This window comes from Athene cunicularia (assembly GCF_003259725.1).
Source record: "Athene cunicularia isolate RWA chromosome Z unlocalized genomic scaffold, athCun1 chrZ_part1, whole genome shotgun sequence".
Lineage (NCBI taxonomy): Eukaryota > Metazoa > Chordata > Aves > Strigiformes > Strigidae > Athene > Athene cunicularia.
In genome coordinates this window covers 5,680,885-5,704,946 of record NW_020799142.1, presented here as the reverse complement: position 1 = coordinate 5,704,946, position 24,062 = coordinate 5,680,885, and positions in this window count along the sequence as shown.

Below are 24,062 nucleotides of genomic sequence, written 5' to 3'. Positions count from 1 at the left end.
AACGCGACTCTTAAACACCTCCAGGGATGGGGACTCCACCACTGCCCTGGGCAGCCCATTCCAACACCTAACAACCCCTTCTGGAAAGAAATGCTGCCTAATATACAGTCTAAACCTTCCCTGGTGCAACTTGAGGCCATGGATGGAGCCATGTCTCACCGAGAAACCTCAAGAAAAAAATGAGTGGGGTCAAGGCCTCAGCATTTTGACTTTTCCAGTGAGTATATGTTAGTTATATTTTCTTTATGCATAAGAACATGTTGATAATATTCTATGACATCTTCAGCTTCTTCCTTCTATGAGGCAGGGTTGACCATTACCTTGATGAAATACTGTTGTGTAGAACTGTGATTCTGCAAGTTTCTGAGGAGGAATTTTAACATAATAGCAATTCTGCGTGCCTGTGACTGGGGTGAACAGGAATTGGTAACAAACAGGTTTCCTATCATTGAAGCCATAAACCAGCACTGCCTGAGTGCAAGCTCCTTACTGAGTGTTTGTCTGAAAGAACATCAAAACATGTAATCTTTTTGTATGCTGGTGAATTACTAATTAAACTTGATATATTTATGTCATATTTTTGTATACAGCACAGCAAATGATTGCTTACATTCCTAACATTGAAAGAAAAAAATGCAGCATCTCCTTCTTCCATATAAAGCCAGAGCTTTGTGGTGAAGTGCACAGTGCCCTTGCTGGAATTCTCAGATACGTAATCTAGACTTGAACTTCATGACTGTGCAGTCACCTGTAGTAGATGCTTAGAGACATAACGGGATTACAGGTCTAAATCTTATACATTAGTAGTTTTTGAACATTCAAGGTGTTATCAAAACATAAATATACATCTTTGGGTGAAATCACTGCCACAGCAGTTTTCTTCAACACATAAAGATTTGATCTGGGTCTGTGGTTATGCTGAGATATACATTGCACCATTGTCTACTTTCAGCCTGTTACATTAATCAAAACCTATCCCATTTATTAAACTGCTTCCTGCAGCTCAGGCATTTGAAATTCAGAGTGCCAGCAAGCAGCTACCATGCACTGTGAAGGAATGAGGTGGAGTAGATTTGAGTAATATACAAATTGAATTTCAAGTGGCTGAGCAGCCTCTTTATCTCTCAGTGACACAACCAGTGATTCTAACAATATTCTTAAAGGAAATGAAACCTGGAGCCACAGTTCAATCATTGAGTAGTTACTGTAGTCCTTCCCAGCAGTCCTTCCGGAACTACTGATGAGTGTGACCTTTGCAAAAATGCACAAAGCCTTGATTTCTGCACAGTTAACCTTTACAAGCTGGAACCCTCCTGTGGAACCTAACCACAACAGAGGGATGCTTTGAATAAAAACACACACACACATTTTATGAAAGAGTGAATTAAAAAAAAAAAAAAAAAAAGGCAGAGGGGGGGGAAAGGAAAGTATAAAGGGAGAAGGAGAAAAGTCTTTGGATAGAGGCATTTAACAGTCTTCCAAATAGTTGATTATCTACATCTATGTTTTGATCAGTACTTTTCACACTTCTCATATTCCACAGGTAAGAGTCAATCCAGAATTCTAGCACCAAAGCTGATTTTCTCAAAAATATTCTTTGTGCTTTAGAAACGCTCAGGCAAGAAGCTGACAAAACAGTAATTCAGTACAATCTTAACATCAGGTGTTGCACTAAAATCATAGTGTATGTAGCTGCCACACCCAGGCACCTCTCCATCAGTGTTCCTTTTCTATTCACCTGATACACATGAGAGACTGCAGACATCTGGATTTGTGTGTGAGAATAATCATCATAAGGGATTTTCGGAGAGGCTGAATTACCATTCTTCCACTCTTGCACTTCAAAACTTGAGCTCAGTCATGTGCAATATTTTCTTGAGCCTTCAAAAACTCATGTTGCCTCAGCCAGGGGTTTATGTTTCTAGCACCCCTTCAAGGCTGCTTGAGAAAACAAAAGCCCATAATTTTCCTTACCAAAATTTCAACCAATGCAAAATAAAATGTTGGTGTCCACAGCAGGTCAGAGAGGATGTAAACTGGTGGAATGCTTTGCAAAAATCTCTCCTGGAGGATTCTTGATGACATTTTATTTCTTTTCCAGGCCTTTTTGTGATTACCCTTGATGCTGATAGCTATTTGGAAAGCTTTAATTATCTCTCTAAACAATGTGAGAAGAAAAGTAATGTTCTCTTTTGTTTAGTTGATTTGGTTTCCTAAGTATATGTCTTTATGGAAATGATCTTTGGGATAATGTCTTTGCAAAAATGACTTTTTAAAAAACAAATCCTTAAAATGTGAACTGTGAAATCATATATTTTTCTGTACGCCTTTTAGCTTGGTGTCTACTAAACTACCTTTTAGTTTTGCTTAGTTTAGTTCAGTTGTCTCTCTCACATGTGCTGTCCCAGTGTCTATACTTGTTATGTTGGTAGTACAAAATTCCTGCATTCCTGCTCTTGTATTTTCTTGGGTGATTTCAGTCAGGCCAAAATACCAACTAAAGCATTTAACACAGAAAAAGGATGAACAGTGTTAAAACACAAGAAAGATTAAATGACAGGAGTGTCACTAAAAGACCACAAACTGGATAAATAACTAATTCACAAAAGTATTTTACCTTTAATAGCAAATTAGATGCTTCATCCTGGGAGGCCATATATTAATTGTCACAATTTTTGCTTCCCTGGACAGACTGAAAACATCACAGCTTTTTGCAATGTATTCTGTAAAACTACATCTGTAAGATACATGGGTAAGAACAACTTAATTCTAATCTTTAAAGTGAAGCCACATGCTTGGACCTCAGCAGGAAAATGACTTTAATTCATTCTAGATGACCTTTTCGTTGAAAAGCAAACCCCTGCCCTTAGGCTGTTTAGAAAGGTTAGGTGTACATTTTTATTTTTACTATTATGAGGCATATATTTATCAGTGCTCTATAGTGGGTTTTTTCATACCAACTCCAGTTAGCTTTTAGAAAAATCAGACAACTCCCACCTTCATCCCTGCCCTTTTCACTTTTGTATTTCATTAACTACTCCAGACTCTTGCTTTTGACAACTGAGTGTAAAAAAAAATCATTCAAAAAAGAGGAAAAAGGATGAATAGTATAATTGATACTATTCAGCAAACAATAGGTCATTAAATAGTCAGCCTTCCTATTCTTTAAGATTTATTTTTGTTTCTTCAAATAGTCAGTTTAAAGGAAATAATCACTAGTGAAATGGTATTAAATTTGCTGCTTTTCATCTCTGCCAATAAGGATTTTGGTATGGATATATGGAGTCAGCACCCAGGGGACAATGTTAATTACCAACAGAGGAAATTATGTTCTGTATGCAGATTGGTGAAAAGCCTTTATTAACTGCTAAGAAATAGTTAATTTGTCATTAGTTCAGAACACTGCACCAGAGGCTGCTGCCTATGAACCATTGATTAAAGGTTATGGTAGCAATAACCTCACCGAAAAAACATTTGTTACCTTACTTAATGACCAGATTTTAAATCATTAATCTTCCTTTGCAGGTTAACTAACCAAATGGGTGTAAGTTGTTTGTAACAACCAATACCACTGATACTAATATTCGGATGTTTTAAACATCAGTTTCTTAATATATAGTCTATAGTCACTTGTGTATTAATAACACCAAATATGAAAGAAAAGGGCTTCCATTCCAAACAGACACAGCATGATATTGTAAATAAAAATGTATAATTTGACTTTTAGCTAGCATGTTTCCTTAGATAGAGTACAGATGCTGTACAGCAGTAGAGTGCCATAGCCCCCTTCCATAGAAGGAGTGAGAGATTGGGGAATGTGCAACAGCACACAAGAGGTCCCAGTGATGGATCAGAGTCAGGGGCAGTATCCACTGTGACTATAACTACCAGGGCAGTGTTGTAAGCGTTGCATTGCACTTCTTCATGGTGATGAGAAGGTGAACTCGCACTCTACCTTGCCTGTGATGCACAGACAGACCTGCTCTGCCTGAAAGGTGAGTCTCCATTTCCGTAGGGAGTAGCAGGCAAATGGTATATCAGCCAATACAAACTCGAAGGATACCAAAAATAAATTACAGTTTAGTCTGATGGCAATTTCTTAATCAAGCCAAGGTCACCTCTGCCAAGTGCAAACCCATCCTTTAGGCTTCTTCTGAGGAAGCTGCACTCCTTGTTTTTCCGTCACTGCAGATTTCCTGGTGTCCACTAGTATGACAACTCTAAGGTACAGAGCAAAATTCCTTTTGCTGGGATTTGTACTTCCTTTCAGTCTTGGAAAAATCAAGCTGAGCATGTACTTTGAAACCAGTCCAGCAACATTTCTCTCAGGACTACTTCTGGAATATGAGTATGTCACAGATTTCTGCCTATACTGTCTAGAAATGTTTTGATTAGATTAGTGCATAGCATGTGCTTCACTCTGGATGTCTGTAGTCATTGAGCCAGTGCCCAAAGTGAGAAGCAGTGCTATTATTAGAAATCCTATTTGAAGGTTACAAACCATTGCAGGATGCCATTCCAGGACAAGCTCCTCTGTGCACCTATTGCACCTATTGCAAACAAAGACAAAGAACCTGTAGTGGACCACTGACGTTTTTTATGAACCCATTTTAGCTTATCTGAACATGCTTAGTGGTATGTACCTACAAATGCATCAGTGGCAGCATTGTTAGTCTTGAGGTAAAGAACAGATATCCTTAGCTGTTCAAAAGCACCTGCCAGCTTTTCTGAACTTAACTAATGCAGCTTTACTATATACAGCACCTCTGGGATCTCAGTAATGAAGTGACCCATCTTTAATAATTCTCCAAATCACAGTAATACAATAACATTTGTGACCCAATCACGTAAGACAGTTACTCTTGAGTAGCAAAATGATAAAGCAGGAAAACGTGGTATGGTTAGATCAATAGAGATGGTAATGACACAAATGGTAGCAAACTGTGGGGCTATACTGGCAGCACAGCAAATACTTACAACCAAAGATAGCAGCTCTGAGGAACTTAATTGCCCTCAGCAATTTCCTTCCTTCTTGGTTATTTCATAATTGTGCTAAATTTCATATACATGTTAATTCTTCAAATGTTCTTGGCCAGCTTCCATCCAGTAAACAAGCTTTGCTATTATCTGAGTATTTAACTCAGTCAAGCTCTCAATAATTTAATGACTGGATTTCATATTGCTTTGGGAATATTTGTTAATGGAATGGCTGCACTGAGAGGTTGCAATAAAATATTATTATCTTAGATTTTGGGAATTTTCCTCTTTTTGAGGGCTATATTCTTTGTTTTTCCCCATCACAGTATTGGGAGAAAGAAAAAGAAGAGTGGTTCCTTACACAATGACAAACTTCATCAGACAAATTACTTTTGAGGTAAACATAATCTAAAAAGTGATTTTCCTGAAACCAGATACTTAGAAGAAAACTATGTCTTGGTTTAAAGTGCATATTACTGCAATCTTGTGAATTTGTCTTATGACTCATTAGTGAAATACTACTTAAGAATATTTGACTTTCAGTAAGGAGCTCACATCTAAAAATTATGAAGAAGTGTTACACATGGATGATAAGCAGGGCAATGCATTTATGGATTTCCCATGTCATAGTCTATGATGATTCTCATAGCAGGGCTTCACAACATGCACGTGCTGTGCTACTGATATCTTAAAAAGTAAAATTTCTTAGTGTGGGCACTGTCATGGACAGGAAGAAAAGACTCTATGAATATACAGTTTCCCTGCATTAGGTAGGGAATAAACTACACAAGCAGACACAGTTTTCTGACTGACATAAGGAGAATCGGACACAAAGGCTAATACCAGTGCAACCATGCTGGTAAAATGCTACACCACAACTGTGCAACAGCACTGTGCCTAGCTGAGGCCTTAAAGTTTAGCTCTTAATGAGCTTTGATGCCCTCCTTCCTGAAAACCCTTTTATGCTTTCTGTTGACTCCATATGGCACTCTGATGAGCTCACACTTCTTAAGTACTTCTGTATCAGAAAACAAGAGCGAAGCTGAAACAAAGTGACTCATCTGTTTTAGTCCTTGCTTTCACTTCATAAGATAATGTGGAGGTGCTAATTACTAGACTTTACTAGTGGAGTCTTGACTAATAACAGTGTGCAAACAAATGTATGTCAAACTCAGCTACAGAAAGTTTCTACTAATAAGGTAAAACTAGCAATTAGAGCTGACAATGAAGTCATACTTTTTCTTGAATATTCATTTATGAAGTCGTTTGTAGTCGTGCTTCTGTTTTCTTGAAGAAAACTAATAGGAACTCCTAGTCATTCATTAAAAATGACTTAAATATAATTTGGTGAGTGAGCACACTAGATTAATTCTCCTTTGTACTAATTCACTGACCCTTTGCATCAAAGGCAGAGAAGTAATGTTCTCTGATTCCCCAATCTGTGACCTTGGCATAATAGGAACAAATTGAATTCCCAGAAGAAGAAAAATGACACTGACCATATAAAATCACTATCTGCGTGTCTGAAACACCATTCATTCAGTTTAAATTCTACAGTAGAACTCCTTTGGTTACAAGAAGAAGGAATATGATTAGCACAATATACTTAGTGCTATCACTTTGTCTAGGGCTTTTCCCCCCTTTTTTACAGAGCAGTTTTGACATGCTTCTTTAAACACACAAGCTTTACATTCCCATGCTGGATGAATGTATACCAGAAGGAAGCAGAACGTATATTCAAATGTCTTTATGTGCTGAATCCCCAAACAAAAACAATTGCAAGCTCAAACTCGGCCATGCTGTCTAATTCCATATCCATGGATTAATTATTCCCCTAAAATAAATTAATGATTATTCCAGTATCTATTAAATTAAATACAGATAATTTCAGGGGGGTTTTATAACATTTCTAGTGGAAAACAGAAAACACCATCCTGGAAAGCCATTCCCTAGAAAATATTTCATACATAACTGACAAATTTGGGAAAGTAATTTATTAAAATGTTAGAAAGAAAATAAGAAATAAAATAAAATTAGAAATATCCTTTGTTTGATTACCAATCACTGTTTTCTCCCTATGTTATAATGTAAGTCATTCCCAATGTTCACACATGGTGACTGTACACTGCCGAACATTGCTGGAGCTGTGATGAATATAATGCTGTGCTGGTATACCTTTCCTCACCGTGATATTGGTCTGAGTAATAGTTTGGCTTCATATAATTTGATCAACTCCCAGATACACTTCTGAATTTTATATCTACCTAGGTTTCTATGGAAATCTATAAGGATATCTATATCAATATATACATGTAGACACTGACACTATACATGTAGACACTGACACACATTATCCATATACCATTTTCCAGATGAAACTCAGGGTTCTTGTTGGTCTACTGCTCTGGGAAGGAGATGATGAGAGAACTAAAACAGTGACTAGCTACTTCATGCTTTTGTTTCTGCTTCCATTTGTATGTTGGCACCAGTGATGATAACTGACGGGACTGACAAGAATAAATCCGAAAACCTAATGCAGAGTCCGTTCTATCCTGTGGGTGACTGAAGAGTGGGAAAACTAAAATTTTGATAGCTGGAGCCTCTGTTTTAATTCAAAATGCAGCTACAGAGAAAGAGATATTGTAACAATTCTGTTCATTTCACAGTCAAAAGCACACCGATACTAAAAACTTTTTTTGACATTGCGTTTCTTTATCTGGTAATCTAAGCAAATATATTAAAAAACAAATACAAATAAAGTTAGTGAATTCAAGGTGAGGTTTGCACATAGAGGTAGTAGGCAAATACAGTTGGAAAATTGGAAAATTATTTATTTTTAAGTACTTTATTAGGTTGTGACATTAACCAAAGCTTTGGAAAATATGATCATATTCTTCCAAAGTGTGTATCATGTCATTTCACCTTTAATAGAGAGCTGGTGAAAGTAGTGTTTTATGCATTCTTAGTTTATTTGCAAGTTTATGACTACTTACAGGCCCTTCAAACAGATTTCCTCCACAATGCAAAATCCATCAATCTACTACGAAATAGTTAAAAACAAATAGTTTAAAGGGAACAAAATGAAGGGGAAAACTTTTGTCTTCAGTGAAACAGAATTTTGTAAGACATTTTTTCTGTTAATATTTTTTTTTTCAGCAGGTATTGGCTGTCAAGGTAATGCATTACTGCACCATTTGGAAAAAACTACAATTCTAATTAGATGAGCAAATAAATGTTCATTTCAATTTATTAATATAGCTGCAGGCCTTGTTGCAATTTATCTCTCATTTCTGAGACCAGTGCATTGCAGGCTGGAAATCATTGTGGTGAAGTAACTGGCTTTAATAATGGATACAGGCAGTGAATTATTCATGCAGAGGGAAGCAAGCCTTGATGCTTTCCACTCACTCCTTTAATTAACTGTGAGATGCTGACGAGCCCTATAGTATGTCTAAGCTTTCTAAGTTTAGACATACTATAGGCATTTGTAAATGTGGATTCTCCTGTAGCTGCAAAAATATTCTGTTTATCAACAGCTTAATCCAGAAAATACAATCCTTACAAAGTAACTGATTTACTGCTGGTATTTTTTTTATTGCTTTCATGTCAGCACCATTTCTATAACCAAAGTCTTCAATTTCAGTTGCCAAATTAGCTCAGCTCTCCTCTGAAAAAGTTATACAGTTTACAAATTCTGGAAAAGGTTGTCGTACAACTTTGATATTCAATGCTCTTTCTCCCCTGAATGTGATGGACAGGGAATGCATTAGTAAGAAGTGTGCTATACCCAAGGCATGTCTTCAAATCCCTCAGGATTGTGTAATTTAGGGTAATTTTGCAGGGTTTTTTTGTTTGTTTGGGGGTTTTGTTTGTTTGTTTGTTTTGTGAATTTTATTTTTTTTTTTATCCTAAGGGTTGCACCCAGGTAGTGGTCAACAGGTGATGATGGTGAGGAGAAATTCCTATCCTCTATGAGGCCCAAATGATCATTCAAAGCAAGACCTTTCAAACTCCTGGACAAAAATTTCTGTAGTTTTGACAGTACTTCATTCAACATAACTGTTTCTGTCAGCCCAGTTACATATACACATGACAATTTGTTGGATCTAGCTCCAAACCAGGAAAAATCTGAAAGAGTGTAGTTCAGAAAAACCTTACTAAGACATACAAAGTAATTGAGCTTTTCCTTTCAGTATATTGGACTAAACCTTTGTTTAAAACTGTCATTTTGCAGCTGTTTAAATTTAATGAGCTACAGAAGACATTTTTAAGCCTGTATGTGGTGTAGCATCAAACAAACATTGAAAACTCATACCAAATGTCAGCACTGCAATAGTTTGTATGGGGATCTGTATGCTATTTATGTGGGTTTACCAATGTGCTTTAATGGTTTCCTGTAGAGGATCAATGATTATAGTTTCTTAATGAAAAGAGAATAGTAAAAAAAAGCCTTAAGAAATTTTTTCTATTTTTCTTACAAGTTTAATTACATGTATAGAGCAGGAGAAATGCACTTCAGAGACACTTTCTGCTGAGATATAATTCAGTGGTTTTGCTGCAGTCACATTAGCGACATGCTTAGATAATTGATTATCCCTTATCTGACAGATCTACATAGCTATTAGCCGTTGCTAAGCAAGTAAAATCTGTAGTGCACATGAACATTTATTGAGCATTTTTTGTATTGCAATGGTAAGCTTCCCTTGACTCTCAGCATTTCTGATCTACAGAAAGAATCTGAGGGAGGTCGTATCCTACCACTTCTTTGTAGAAATTAAATCACTATTTCTATAAATTAAGTACCATGTTAAACGCTCAGTGAAGTAAACAATGATGTATGTGAATTAAGCAGCCCAACTTTAGTCAATACAAATCAAAGTGGCTTTATGAAGCTATTGATGTTTTTGGCTCTTGTGAAGGTTGAATACATTTAAGTATTTACCCCTGGAGGTACTGTTGATCCAAATTAATCTATTCACTTTGAAACCAGATCATGGTCATGGCAGCAAACAAGCTTACATACACCAAATTAAACATGGCACTTATATTAACCATAGTAACTGCTAAGTTCATAGCAATATGAATGCTATTCTTAATGCAACAAAATAGAGTTGAACACAAACAATTTATTGCAGCATACAGACTGTATTTTAATTCAATATTCCATTTATTTTTGTAATTCCAGGTAAAGGGAGTGGTGGTAGTGTGCAATTATAATAACATTTTCACATATTCCACACAAAAAGAAGAGAGTTCATTGTGATAGCAGATCTTTTGCCTCAGTCTTCACCATCAAGTGCTCCAGCCATGCTGTCCAAAGATGCAGGAAGCAAAGGTGAAGGTGAGGACTGGGAGAATGAAGAACCACCCACTGTGAGAGAAGATCAGGTCTGAGACCATCTAAGGAAGCTGAAGATACACAAGTCCAGAGGACATGAAGGAACTGGCAGATGAAGTGGCTAAACCCCTACCCATTATATTTCAGAAGTTGTGGCAGTCCAGTGAAGTTCCTGCTGACTGGAAAAGGGGAAACATAACCCCATTTTAAAAAGGGAAAAAAGGAAGACCTGGGGAACTACCAGCCAGTCAGTCTCACCTCTGTGCCAAGCAAGATCATGGAGTGGATTCTCCTGAAAACTATGCTGATGCACATGGAAATCAAGGAGGTAATAGGTGACAGCCAGCATGGCTTCACTAAGACAAAATCACACCTGAAAAAATTGGTAGTCTTCTACAATGGCGTTACAGCACTGATGGCTAAGGGAAGAGCAACTGACATCATCTACCTGGACTTGTGCAAAGTGTTGGACGCTGTCCTTCACAACATCCTTGTCTCTTAATTGGAGAGACATGGAATTGACAGATGGACTACTCAGTGGGTAAGGAACTGGCTGGATGATCATACTCCAAGAATTCCGGTCAGTGTCCAAGTGGTGTTCCTCAGGGGTCAGTGTTGGGACCAGTGCTGTTTAACATCTTTGTTGGTGACATGGACACTGGGGTTGAGTGCGCCCTCAGCAAGTACACTGATGACACCCAAGCTGCGTGGTACAGTCAACACACTGGAGGTGTTGATGGTGATGTGCCAGGTCTAGCTGGACCTATGTGTCAAATATTGTTAGCATGGAAGCAGTGCGTGCTGAAGGTGGAATTTATTTGTACAGAAATAATGACTGTGTGAAAAATAATGCTTTATTTCTGTTTGAGTAAGACAGCGAAAATGGTCAGTCTTTACAGGATTAGCTGCAGGACAAGGAACCTCATGATTATATTCATATGACAAGTGGAAAATACTACGAATGCCTCAGTCAATAAAGAAAACTACACCCCTTGGTTCAAGTACAAAATACATGCTGTAAGCCTTCATCTGACAATTTAAAACCTTTTTCTTTCTCTACACTGTTCCAAAGAAGTTGGCTGGTACCCACAGGTTTAAAAGGTAATGTGGTGCCTGTACTTCAGCATACAAAAGGGCAAACCTCCTTTGAGTCCCTTTGCTTTTCCCTCCAAGAAAAGAAAAACTTATAAATATCTCTTCAAACCCATCATGCTTAATAAATGTCATCTTGCCTGAGGGTGCTTTCAAGAGACAAATGTATATTATAGGACCCTCACAAAACTAAGAAACAAAATCACTGTGTAGTTGGAAGCAATAAATCTTTTTAAGCACATATGAAAAAAAGAATTGTAAATTTAAATGTCCCCCACAATGTTTTTTTTTGTAAGTCTCTCCTTCTCTAAAGAATAGTGCAGCATTCAAGTGTGGGAATGTTTCTCTTAAACATGTGTAAATCACACATTTCGTCTCACAGGCTGCGGCAGAACCATAGCAGTGGTGGGGGCAGGGAGGACGAAATACTGGTCCAGCAGTCTGTTAATGAAACATTTATACAAGCAGTTTATGTGGTAGTAATGAAAAAGGCCTCTTTCATCCCATCTTTTCATTATTTAGCACAATCCTTAAGAGGATTAGGTTGTTTTTTGGTTGTGGGTTGTTTTTTTGTTTTTTTTTGTTTTTTTTTTTTTTAAGGGGGGGTGGGGAGAATGTGCTTATCAGTTGATTCTCAAGATCGGTGGTGTTGAGTTCTTAATAGATTGCCCCTGGATTTGGGATTACTGCAGTGCGAGCTCTTTCAGGCATAGCTGCAGAACAGAAAGCAGTTTGTTTTTGCATTCTCACCCTCAGATGAAGAGAGCTATTGACTTTGTGATGAAATGATACAAGACTAAATTGTTGTGGACTGATCCCTTCTGTTGCTCCATCTTTCCCTTAAAGAAGAAACGACATATTCATAATGGTTTCTTTATGGTGGATGATACAGATTGCATTGAGATATGCACTAATTCCTTCAGGTAGTATGATTAAAAACTGCTGACACTATGAGTTTAGGCACAGAAAGCAGCAGACTCTCACGAAATCCCTGAGCTGGGATTCACCTCTACAGGCAATTTACCCTGGAGCAAAACACTTCGAGCACCTTGTGCAAATGTGGACATTTTAGTGCTGTTTGGATTAGGAATCATTTTATACCGGAGCAGTTTATGCTGGATGATGTGCATGAGTGTGTCTCCCTCTTCCTAAATTGTTCAGTACTCTGCTCTGTGTACAGTGCTGCTCTGCCATATGGCTCTGAGCTCCCATCATTGGCCACCTCTGCTTTGACCTCTTGCGGTGGATGCTCTAGCAACATTTGGAGGAACTCCCAAAAGTCTCACCTGTGCCAGACATGTTTTCAAATAGACCTATGAAGACATTTTCAACTTAAATGAGGAAAAAGGGTACTTGGCCCATACCTCTTTTTATTGATTCAAGGCCAGATCAGCTGACACAGACTGCCCCCCTGGACTGCCACAGGGCACCGTCAGCACATGTTGGCTGTGCAACCCTGGCCAAAGCAACACTTAGCAAGGTTCATTGGGAAGGTAGTGCAGCAGTGGGTTCCTGCTCTGTAACACAATCTAGATGAAGGGAGCTGCCCTGGTCTGTCCTGATGGGTGCTACTGCTTGCCTGGTCTGCCTCTGCTTAGTTTGTGTTTGATAAATGCACACATATATTTGATGGTGTTGATTAGACGTTTTTGTCTACTGGCCCTAGCACTGGTGTTGGCTTCCCAGCACTATCACCCTGCTTCAAATCTCTCCTTTTCCACTGGCTCAAGGAAATAAACTAATGAGAGGAAAATAGGCAAAACTGGCATACTGACTGTTCATGAAATTAATTTCCATTCTTACTATAATTCCAGTATGCACTGTTGTGAAGAGATTTTATTTTCCACAAGGTATGGGAATCAATGATAGAAGAAGATAATCAGATATTCAGTTGTCTGATATCTCTCATTTGGTATCTTTAAATGTGGGAAAAGAATACTGGACAACAAGAGAAGAAGTAAACATTTCTATGGATATTTCCACTCTTGATTGGAAAAGGACTGAAATCTAAAAAAATATGGGAATCTTTAAACAATCTTTCCTACTGTCAGTTAGGAAAGGAAACATTTTATTTTCTCTCTAACACTTAATTATGTTTTATGAGAACAGTATTTAACAACAATTAAACAAATTACAATTAATGATCTAGTTAAAAATATGATTGAATAAATTTTTCACTGGACTTGAAAAATTGCAATGGACTCCCTACATCTGGAATCACAAAATGGAATAGAAGTATTTCATAATTCATTAATTACCTGTCCAGTGATGATAGTTTTGGAAGTGGTTTGGACAGATCACCTGAAACCAGCCTGGAACATTTTAGTATTAAAACATGCTCTCTTGCCTTTAAATCCTCTTTTATTTTAGAGCTTCTATGTTTTTGTTTCTTGAAAGACCGGAAACACAGTTAGTGGTTCAGGCAAGGGAATAGGAGAGAGTAAAAAACCACAGAAACATTTCCAGCTGACATTTTTTCTGTTCTGTTTCTGATTTTGTCCTGGAGATCTCTCTTGATTTGTTTTTTCAGTCTGAATGGAGCTTTTCACTAAGAGCATGCATCTTACAATTGATAACTGCTTGAGCTAGCTATTTTGCAGCATTGAGGATTTTACTTTTATTCCACACAAAACCTATATTTAAGATAATATTATGGTACCATGGTTAAGCATTCAATAGTCAGAATGCACAATCTTAGCTCTGTGCCATGAACATTTTTAATTATATGAGACCTTAATTACAAAATTATTCTTCAGAATTGCTGAACAATTTTTCTAGTCTGTGGACAACATATGGCAAGATCCCCCTCTCATATTTTATAGTCCATTTATTTTAATATCATAACAATGCTGTGTATTTCACTGAGTTAAATTTCAGATTGCAAGTTCTATCAGCCAATGTTATTTTACGCAGTTTATAAGTTTCCGTGACATATGTCATAGTTCTTGCTACAAACACTCCATATAGGTCAAAGAGAGCACAACCACAACGTTAACATAGTTGGAAAATTCTACAGACTATGCATGCACATATGTTTCTGTATATGTGTATGTACACACACAGGTACACATGACATTCTTATAATATAGCAAAACCAAAATTTCATTGGAAATCAAACTGTCAGTATCACTTGATTCAAAGAAAATATTTGTAGACCTTTTTTTACATTTAATCCAGTTTAAATGGTACTTTTCATTATATATAAAAATATTAAAAACTTATTTTAAAATAATTTTAAAAGTATTCTAGAGATGCAGATTGTCTGAGCAGGTGATGAGCAATCCAATGTCATAGTGTTCTGGAAATAGGCAGCCTCATCCTCCCCACACCTTGTTCTTTCTTTTGCTGGTCACGTGCATGAGCAAGTTCAACTCACTAAATCTGCAGAAAAGTGACCCAGTGGGGGTGGGAGAATATATCATTAAATAAATTAGGTTATTGGGAGGTCCTGGAGAGGGTGTGTGAGAGTGGTGGGGATTACACAGCCAGATGCAGGGAAGTGAAAGCAAACGAAAGAGGAGTGGGAGGATGAGTCCTGCCCATTGCAATGGTAGTGAAATGTTAGATCAACTCAGCTACCTCAGAGAGACAGCAATGTTGAACAAAAATGGTTCTTAAGTGCATGTGTTGACAAAATGTTGCTTTTATATGAGGTTAAAAATAATAATCAGGGAGCTTAATTAGTTTTTACTCATTGATGCACATACACAGAGTCTATGTTTCTTTGAGCATTTCCTATACACAACTTCCAAGAGTGATTTTGTTTAGTAGTATTTATTACATAGTATCCAGAACACCATACACCTCTGCCTAAAACACTAGTCTTGCCTAAAACACTAGTTTGATTTGCTTTATGTGCTCTCAGGTTTTGAGACTGCAATCTCCATCCTTGGAGGCTTTCAAACCCTGATTGGACAATGCCCTGAGCACCCTGCTCTGGCGTCAGAACTGACCCTGCTGTGAACATCACTTCGGACCAGAAACCTTCTGAGGTCCCTCCTGCCCTGAATTATCATATAATCCTAAATTGTCTCATGATGTAAACCTAAACAAATGCACAAGTCTTTGTTAGGATTGGGACATGAAAGACCACATGCAGTGGCTCAAAATCCTAAAAATGGAGTGACATGTCACCACACAGTCAAGCACTATGTGTAATTATTAAAGGGAAATAATAATACTGGTAATATTATTGCTAGAAATGGAAAGAAAGGCAGAAATGGTCAAAACACAATCTGAAAAGACTAAATTCATTCTAGGTCAGAATGTAATAAATACATTTGGTAGGAGCTCCTGACTGCATGTGATAAACTGGCTGTTTCTGCACACAAAAGCAGAAAGGAACGTTGTGAAATTCTTAACAGACCATAGAAGAAAAAAGAATCAGTCTACTTTGCTACTTCAAATGCAGACCAGATGAAAGAAAGAAATAGCAGAGTTTATTTCATGTGGCTGGATCTGTGCCCACAGAAAGATACAGATGTAAATAGACTGAGAAACTGAAGTTTTCAATTTAAAGTCTAATTGGTCAATTTAGAAAGCAATTGAGGAAATTAAAAGATTTGGAAAACATATGTCAATCAGTTGTCCTCTCAAGAATAGCTTAAATTAATAGAGAAACTTAAGATTCATTTTCAAAACAGCCCAAACTACATTTCAGAATGAACCTCAAAGCTTTCTCTGCCCCTCTCACATACATGCAAAAAAATGTCATACAAGTTTGATGATAAATTCAGTTCAGGTTTACCTCACTGGGGATGAATGTAATTCCCTGGCTCCTCCTACTCTTTCACAAATCAGGAAATTACAGAACAGTTCCATTTACCTCAGGAAAAAGGGATGGCAAGTGATTTTTCCAGTGTCATCATGGCACAAATAAAGAGCACATTAACCTGGGAGCAGGGCTGCTTACAGCTAGACTGGATTGAACCAAGTTGGGTCCTCTGACAAAGATACAGCCATAAACTTGCTGTGCTCTAAATATGCCTTGTAAGAAATCAAGGCCAATACACTATTTACTTCTAATCCCATCTCATCCATCCACCCCAAACTTGTGTAGCAGGAGGTATAACATGATCAAGACCCTTTATTGTATGAAGGAGCTGTACAACAGTCCTATACCCATTATCCGATCCATGTAAAGGTGCAAGCAAGTTCACAGCAGTAGCCACCTTAAGAACAATTTTCTCTCACTGTGCTTAAAAATTGAGAGTGTTCAAGATCCCTCATTCAAATACAGATAAGCCTTAGAAAATAAAAAGACTGTGAAGTTCCCTTATCACTGTAATTAGTATTTCAAGGCTAAAAAAATTCTCAACCTTGGATTCAGTTCACTCTTAGCATGGTAGATGCCTCACTTTTATACTAAGAGTTGACACAGAAAAGGAGGTGAATAAAATGTTCCAGTGACAACTTTTCTTGTCATATTATTCCTCCAGATCACTTTGGATGCATACATCAAACAGTTAATTCACCATGACATTAAAAGCTGTGACTAGGTCAAAGAAAAGATACAGTGAGCATATGGAATGTGAGAACTCTTTCTTTCATCACACTTCTTTGCTTTTTTTTTAATTTGCTTTTTTTTATTATTATTATTTTTTTATTTCCCCCTGTGGGCTTAAGTAATTTCTACTCAAAACACTTCTACTGACTTTATTTTCCTCTCCTAAAACCTATTTAGAATAATGCTTTTGTTCTGTAGGCATTCCCATCCTGAAGTAACTTTTGTCTTTCCTTTTGTTCCTACAATACAATTCTTCACTAAAAATGGATTACAGTAGCTTTGTTATGTTTAGTAATAACAGGGAATAAGCACACCTGACTTGAATTGTGTGGACATGGAGAAGACTGTTAACCTCTCCGTAGCTTAATTTCCATGTTGGTGAAATGTTTCTGGCAGATTACTATGAGGGTTCATTGGTTAGCGTTTGCACAATACTTTGAGATTTCTGGATGGTCAGAACTACATATATATCTTATGTAAATGCATATATTATATACTTATTATATGTATGTGTGTATGTGTATGTGTATATATATATATATATATATATGTCCCTCTACTAGTATGAATGTATGTATGTATGTATGTATACACGAATATCACAAATTGCTATTTGATTGCTGATATTCTTCTTTGTCTTAAACATTGCTTGTAATGTATTTTCCCTGAAGAGTATGAATAAGGATTTTTCCTTACAGAAAATCATCCTTAACTCCTTTTTATCCCTTTTTAACTGCTGCATGCCCCCAGGAACCCACAGTAGAATGTTTTGTCTTCTAGTGTGTTTTAGCTTGTGAATTATGAAATAGATTCTCTCTGCTCTCTCAAGATACTCTATTCCAGAACTTATTGAAGCTATGTCTTTCCTTCTTGGCCTTGCTAAGATGGCCTTTCTGAATGAGAAGTAGAACAGTTTTATAGTCATTGATGTCTTTCACATGGCACAGCCCTCTACCTTTAACAACTGTGCTATTAACAGACCAGTATCTCATGTAAAATTCCAACTCAGAATTTCTTAAGAAAACAAATGCACTGAGAACACAAAATAAAATAGCTAAAAAATTAAAATTCAAATGGTTCAACTATTAACACATTTAGACAAACCCTGATGCCAGTAAATATTTTCAGTGTGGTAGTAAACACTATATCAAAATAAAGATGAGCTGGAAAAGGAAAGAAGTAGGGGAGATCCATCTTCTAGAGGTACTGATGTCTTTTTTGTGATCTGAAGCACTGAGCCACCAGAGTTATGAGTGTTACAGAAACGGCTTTATCTGTTAGAAGTATAGGGAATAAATTACAGCCTTTAACACCTGGTAATAACACAAAAGTGCTTGCAAGTTCCTTATGCTTTTGACAAACAGGAAAGTTTTCAAGATAGAATTATGTTTAAGAAAGAAGATAGAGTAAAAATTATGGTATACTAATGTAGGAGTCAGATCACTGTCAAGTACTGACAAAACGGGAGAGCAAAGCATCACATCATGGATAAGTGTTGTAATGACCAGCTTTTGGATACTGTGAAATTCATTTCAGAAGTATTTTTTTATAAAACTGATTCAATTTTCTTCAAAATCTCCTAACACCCATGGAAAAGTATAGGCCTTTCTATTTGTATTTATTAGTTTCATTATGACAGTACTGTCACATCACAACCACAAGCTATAAAGAAATCCCCAAGTGCTACGTTTTATACCACCCAGTAAACAAACAATAATGGAAAGAAAAAAGATGCAAATAGATGAGTGATACCACCCCCACATACTTGCTGATTTTCTAGAAAGTGAAATTAAGAAGCATAAAAGAGAAGCACAAATTTGTCTCCCTCAGAATGAGTAGCTGTTCAAAGACAAATAACAAGACATAAAAAAGGATCCACAAAAGCAATGAATCATCTAACTACAGAATTTTACCAGCATCAAGCAGCTAAGTGAATTTGCTGTTATTGATCATCTAGGGTAATTTCTAACAAAACATCAAACAATTCATAGGTGTATGAGAATCTTAATGGGTGTTTTCATCTGCTGACAAATACATGGAGAAATTTCTTGAAAGGCATTAGAGAAGAATGTGTTAATTTACACTTGCCTCTCTTCTTCTGTACTGTTCTATTCTTTGGCCTTTGAAGACTAACACAAAATCCTGAGAAATCATTGGAAAGACTCATTTCAGTGGGATTTAGAACATATCCTTAAAGTTTTGCAGCACTGTTAAGGTATTTTCAGTTAGAGGATGACAGAAAGTAGTACTCATCCAACTCTGAGTTGTGAAATAGCATTGTGAAATTATGTTGCTACCATCACCCATGCATCCACCACAAAGTTAAAATGCACACTTCGTCTCTTGAAGATCTTTACAGTGTGTTAGAAGAACAATTAGAGCAACAGTTGAAAAGTATAAATTTCTCTATTGCTTTTCACTAGTAAACGAAACAAGACAAATATAAGCTATGGCATTTATTGTTATGATAGGAGGCAACTTGGAGTCCAAGCTGTCTATAGATCCCTTTGCTAATTGAATTGTTTGAGCAAGAGCAATTTAATGCAAAGGAATATAAAACTTCAGCCATGTATAAGGGGCAAATATGTTGATATCTTTCTTTATTCAGAAGCAGAACATATCTCCAGAGAACCTATGCATACACACGGATTGCTGAAAGAGTAACTGTCACATTGACAGCCACCACACTGGAAGTCTATCTATTTCAGTAATGGTAAATACAAGTTTCCATGATGAAGTCTACTATTGTCAGGTGAGATCCTGCTCAGGATCCTGCTTTTCTCTGACAAAAGTACACATCCTTAAACTATTATCTATCTTACACCTGGTGACACCACTGTTTGTGTCAAAGAAGATACATACAGTGTCTTAATAGCACACACTAAACGAAGCCTAAGGAAAAAAAAAGGAAAGACTAGGCAATAGCACTGCATATATGAAGTCTTAGCCTGGCAAACCTGCTGGTTTTCCTCTTTCACATGACAATTCTTAGATTTTTTGCTTTGGGGAATTGGCCTCTTTTATACATGCTACTTTGCTTTCTACTCTTTACCTGATATACTATAATACTTGTCAAATGTGATATCTTTTCACAGTGATCTTCTGGAAGGGCTAATTCTATTCTAAAGGCAGGACTGTATGATAGAAGGCCCAGTTTCTCTAAGGACTTGATTTTTGTGCTGAGGATCACTGAGCCACACATGAATAGTTCACGTGCAGGCAAACACTTGTACAATTCCTTCTGTGAAATCATATCAGTTGAGACATCATGTGAAATGTGAAATCATGACATTTGAGACAGCCTGACTGGCAAGATTTCCAAAACTATTATTGAATGTTCTAAACTTCAGAGAAATTTCTGCAGATGCTACTGAGTAACAGAGCAGAAAATTAAATAGAAGAGGCCACACAATTTTTACAATTGAACTATGCAAGGGGTACAGCAAATGTGCAGAAGTAAATGAAGTTCAGTTCAGAGAGTATCTGTGGTATTTTAAATTTATGCAATTTAGCAAAAGTGATTCATAAAATAAAATATGTCACAATATCATCAGATGAAACGCTTCTTACTTCATCATCATTATATATATGTGGGATCAGACTGGTAATACTGATTCAAAACGGATGTGGAATTCCACAACTCATTCAGAGCTTTGTGTCAGCACTTGACAGGATTACATCCCTGAGAATGTTAGCATTACAGGGAGCTCATAAAAGCCCATCAGACTCATGACTCCTGTTAAAAAAGCCCCCATGTTAAAGGAAAATAATTATCCTCCAGGACTGAATTTCCTTCTTCTGTGAAAGAAGCTCACTCAAGGCCTTCACATCTCTCAAGTCCCAATTAGATCCTTAGAGGAAGTCAGAAGTGGTGCTAAATGGTGTCAAAAAGATGGCAGAGAACCACTAAAGAGAGGAGGACTTTATTTTCCGTGAACATTACCGCTGGAAAATGAGGAAGCTGATCTAACCAACGTGGTTTTTTACAGGAATTTATATCCTCAGGCTCACTCAAGTGAACTCATATAGTCATGTATGTGTGTGTACTCCTGCCTTCAAATAAGTCAAAACATCCCACAACTGTTGTTGCAAGTCTGAATTAAAAACACAAATAGAAAAAAAAAAGGGGGGGGAAATGACTTGTTTAAAGGCATTAAAAAAGACGTAATAAGATAAATGTAAAAACTGTCAGAGCCTTCTTTTTCCTCTTGACCAACAGTAGCCCTCAGAAACTCCAAAATAATTTGGAATTATTTATCGATGTGAAGAAAAGAATGATACATGATAACTTCATACTTCAAATACAGTATCTAAATCAATGTATGAGAGATTATGGCTTTCTCTAATCTAATATATTGGAAGTGTGATCTTTTTTTTTTTTCTTTTGATGAAGAATCTTGTAAGAGGGAGGGAAAAAAAAAAAAGAAAATTCAATGCTGAGAAAGCACCAGCAAAGAACAGGTCACTCTCTATGACATTTCATTTCTTAGCAGCTTGAGAGATTAATGCTCTCTTCTGCTGTTCATGCATTACTATTTCTAGCTATCCAGAAATGAAAAATCATGTACTCAACTCATTCTTTACTGAATAAATGTTATACAAAGAGAATGGAAATTTGCATTTAGGTCTTCTTTTCTGTTAAAATGTTACAGACTTGATAACATTAGCATGAGAAATACTTTAGTGCCTGTGTACTTTCATATTCAGGATCATTGAAACAGTTTAATATATTCTAATTACAAGGTGGGAAATGAGAGCCTTAAAACATATTAAATTATGTGGGGACTACACTGATTTGAAAAGTCTTGTCATATCTACACTCCGTAGAAAATCTAATGATACATCTTTCCATACCAGAATCAATGAGGGCAGAACTGCCCAACTTTTCAGCAGCTGACAACCGAGGAAGAATATAATGTTGCCAGTGTTTTTTTATGGTAACTGAATATCAGAGAGAAATGTTATTACAAAGATATTTTAGTGCAAAGAGCTATTGAAATACATGTGGTGTACACTATTGTATGTCTAGTACATCCACACCTTGATGAGGAATGGCTTTTGGTTGGATAATATGGTTCAATTATGTGTCCCCTTGAAATGGACAACTTTGTCATCACAGCGAAATGAGTGAAATTTGAGTTTGACAGAATAAGTTGTTATAGAGATGAGATTGTCATTGACTAATTTGCTACTGGAATAAACAGCATAAAGCTGAATTTACTTGGTCTGAGTGTTAGGATTAAGAAGATAAAGTGGTTCCATATTCAACAGTGTCAAGAAAGACACTTGAGTTCTCATAAATACCTCACTGCAGAGTTCTTTTCTTCTGCAATAGCTTTTATACCCATACAAGAAATTCCTGGCATACATTTTTAGGAAAGCCAACAATTCCATTGATATGTTATGTTGTTTCAGGACAAAGAAACTCCTCAGTTTTGTACACTTTAATTAGCTTTCATACAATGAGTGGTTCAGATGTTCTACTGAAGACTGGCCAGACCAAACAAGAAATTTAGTTTTAATTAATTTCTAAATCTCAAAAACCTGATTAAGGACTTCTAAGGACTATCAGTTTTAGCATTATTTCAGAAGACAAGCCTCTAAAAATATGTTTCTCTAGGTCTGGAGATTGCAGTGTGAAAGAAACACAAAGATTTTCAGACGCAGGTTTTATCATATCCATCTATGAGAGTTTCATCCAGTAGTAACTAAACATTTTTTGAGTTAGAAGAGGCTGTCCATGGGAAGCTTGTCCTCCAAGTTTCTCACACAGGCAGATTTCACAAGCATAAAAGTGGAAGAAAATAACATCCTAAAGTTATTTGGAAAAGTAGGTTCCCCTTCAGACTACCACAATTTTTTAAACTCTCCAGTTTAGATTGAACCTTGAATCAGACAGAAAAAATAAGAAATTACAAGGGAGGAAAGGCATGAAAAATACCAGCTTTCATCCAGCCTAACTTAATTTCATCACTCGATATCTACCATAAAAACAAGTTAGCTGATTAGCACCAGAAATCTGTTCCTCTTGTGCACTGCTTTCTACCTTTGTAACAATGAAGATGACAGCTGGTGCTCACTAGACCGTAGTTCCCATCTCATAGGTTGAACTCGCCCAGTTCAACTAACAAAGTACCAAATATTTGTGTTGACTTTTTTTTTTTTTTTTTTTTTTGAGTACCCTATTCCTGAATTATGCACTTTGAAATGGGCAAGTACTGGGATAAGGTAAAGATTTATATATTCATGGTTCTAATCACTTTAAAATTACATGTGATATAAATTATTTTCTGTGATGTCATAAATTTGGTCATTGCTCATCTGTTAACTGGGATTTACTCAATTTTCATTCCTAGATATGCTGCTTTTCTTGACATGATAAAAACTGGAATTTCCTTAGCTACATTTTCATCACAAGATATGCTGCATCTCTTGAAATGATAAAACCAGAAGTTTTAAGTTCAAGTTTTCAAAAAAGTCTGATGTCTAGCCTCATTTCTTATAAAGGTTTTTCACAGAATTCACAAGTTCTGTTAGCTATTTTGTCATGCAACAGCATAATACTGAAGAGACCATGTCAAACTTTTCAACTTGTGTTAAGCTGCTGAAGGACTATACCTGGAAGAGAAGCTGTTGTACTTCTTGCACTTTTTTGTAATAAATGTCTACGAACTTTGTGATAATTTCATTGATATTTCCTACCTATAAAGAGAAACAAACCCATTCCACAAATTAAGAGTATTTTCTAGTTTTCCAGCTGTAATTTGTACTTCAGGTGAATCAGAAAGAAATAGAAAGAAATTAAGAAGGAGAAAGGAGATATAAGATGTATAATAATAAATAGCAAAAATAGGCACGTTTTATTTCTTTTCACATGTTACCACTAAGGAACAACTGTCTTTTGGAATAGAATTTTCCACTTTCCTTTGGGAAAGTGGTGAGTCTCCCAGGAACTTCAATGGTGCTTCCTGACAAGATCCCCCATGATTTTACTAAACATCTGGCCTCTGTGGTATGCAATTATATTGCTCTTTTCTCTTCACACTGACCTCCAAGTTCAACTGCCTCTGACATGAGCAGCAGGAGAGAGCAAGCAGCTCAGTACCGTGTGAAAAGAAAATCATGAAGCTGGAAGTTGAATGTTAAGTC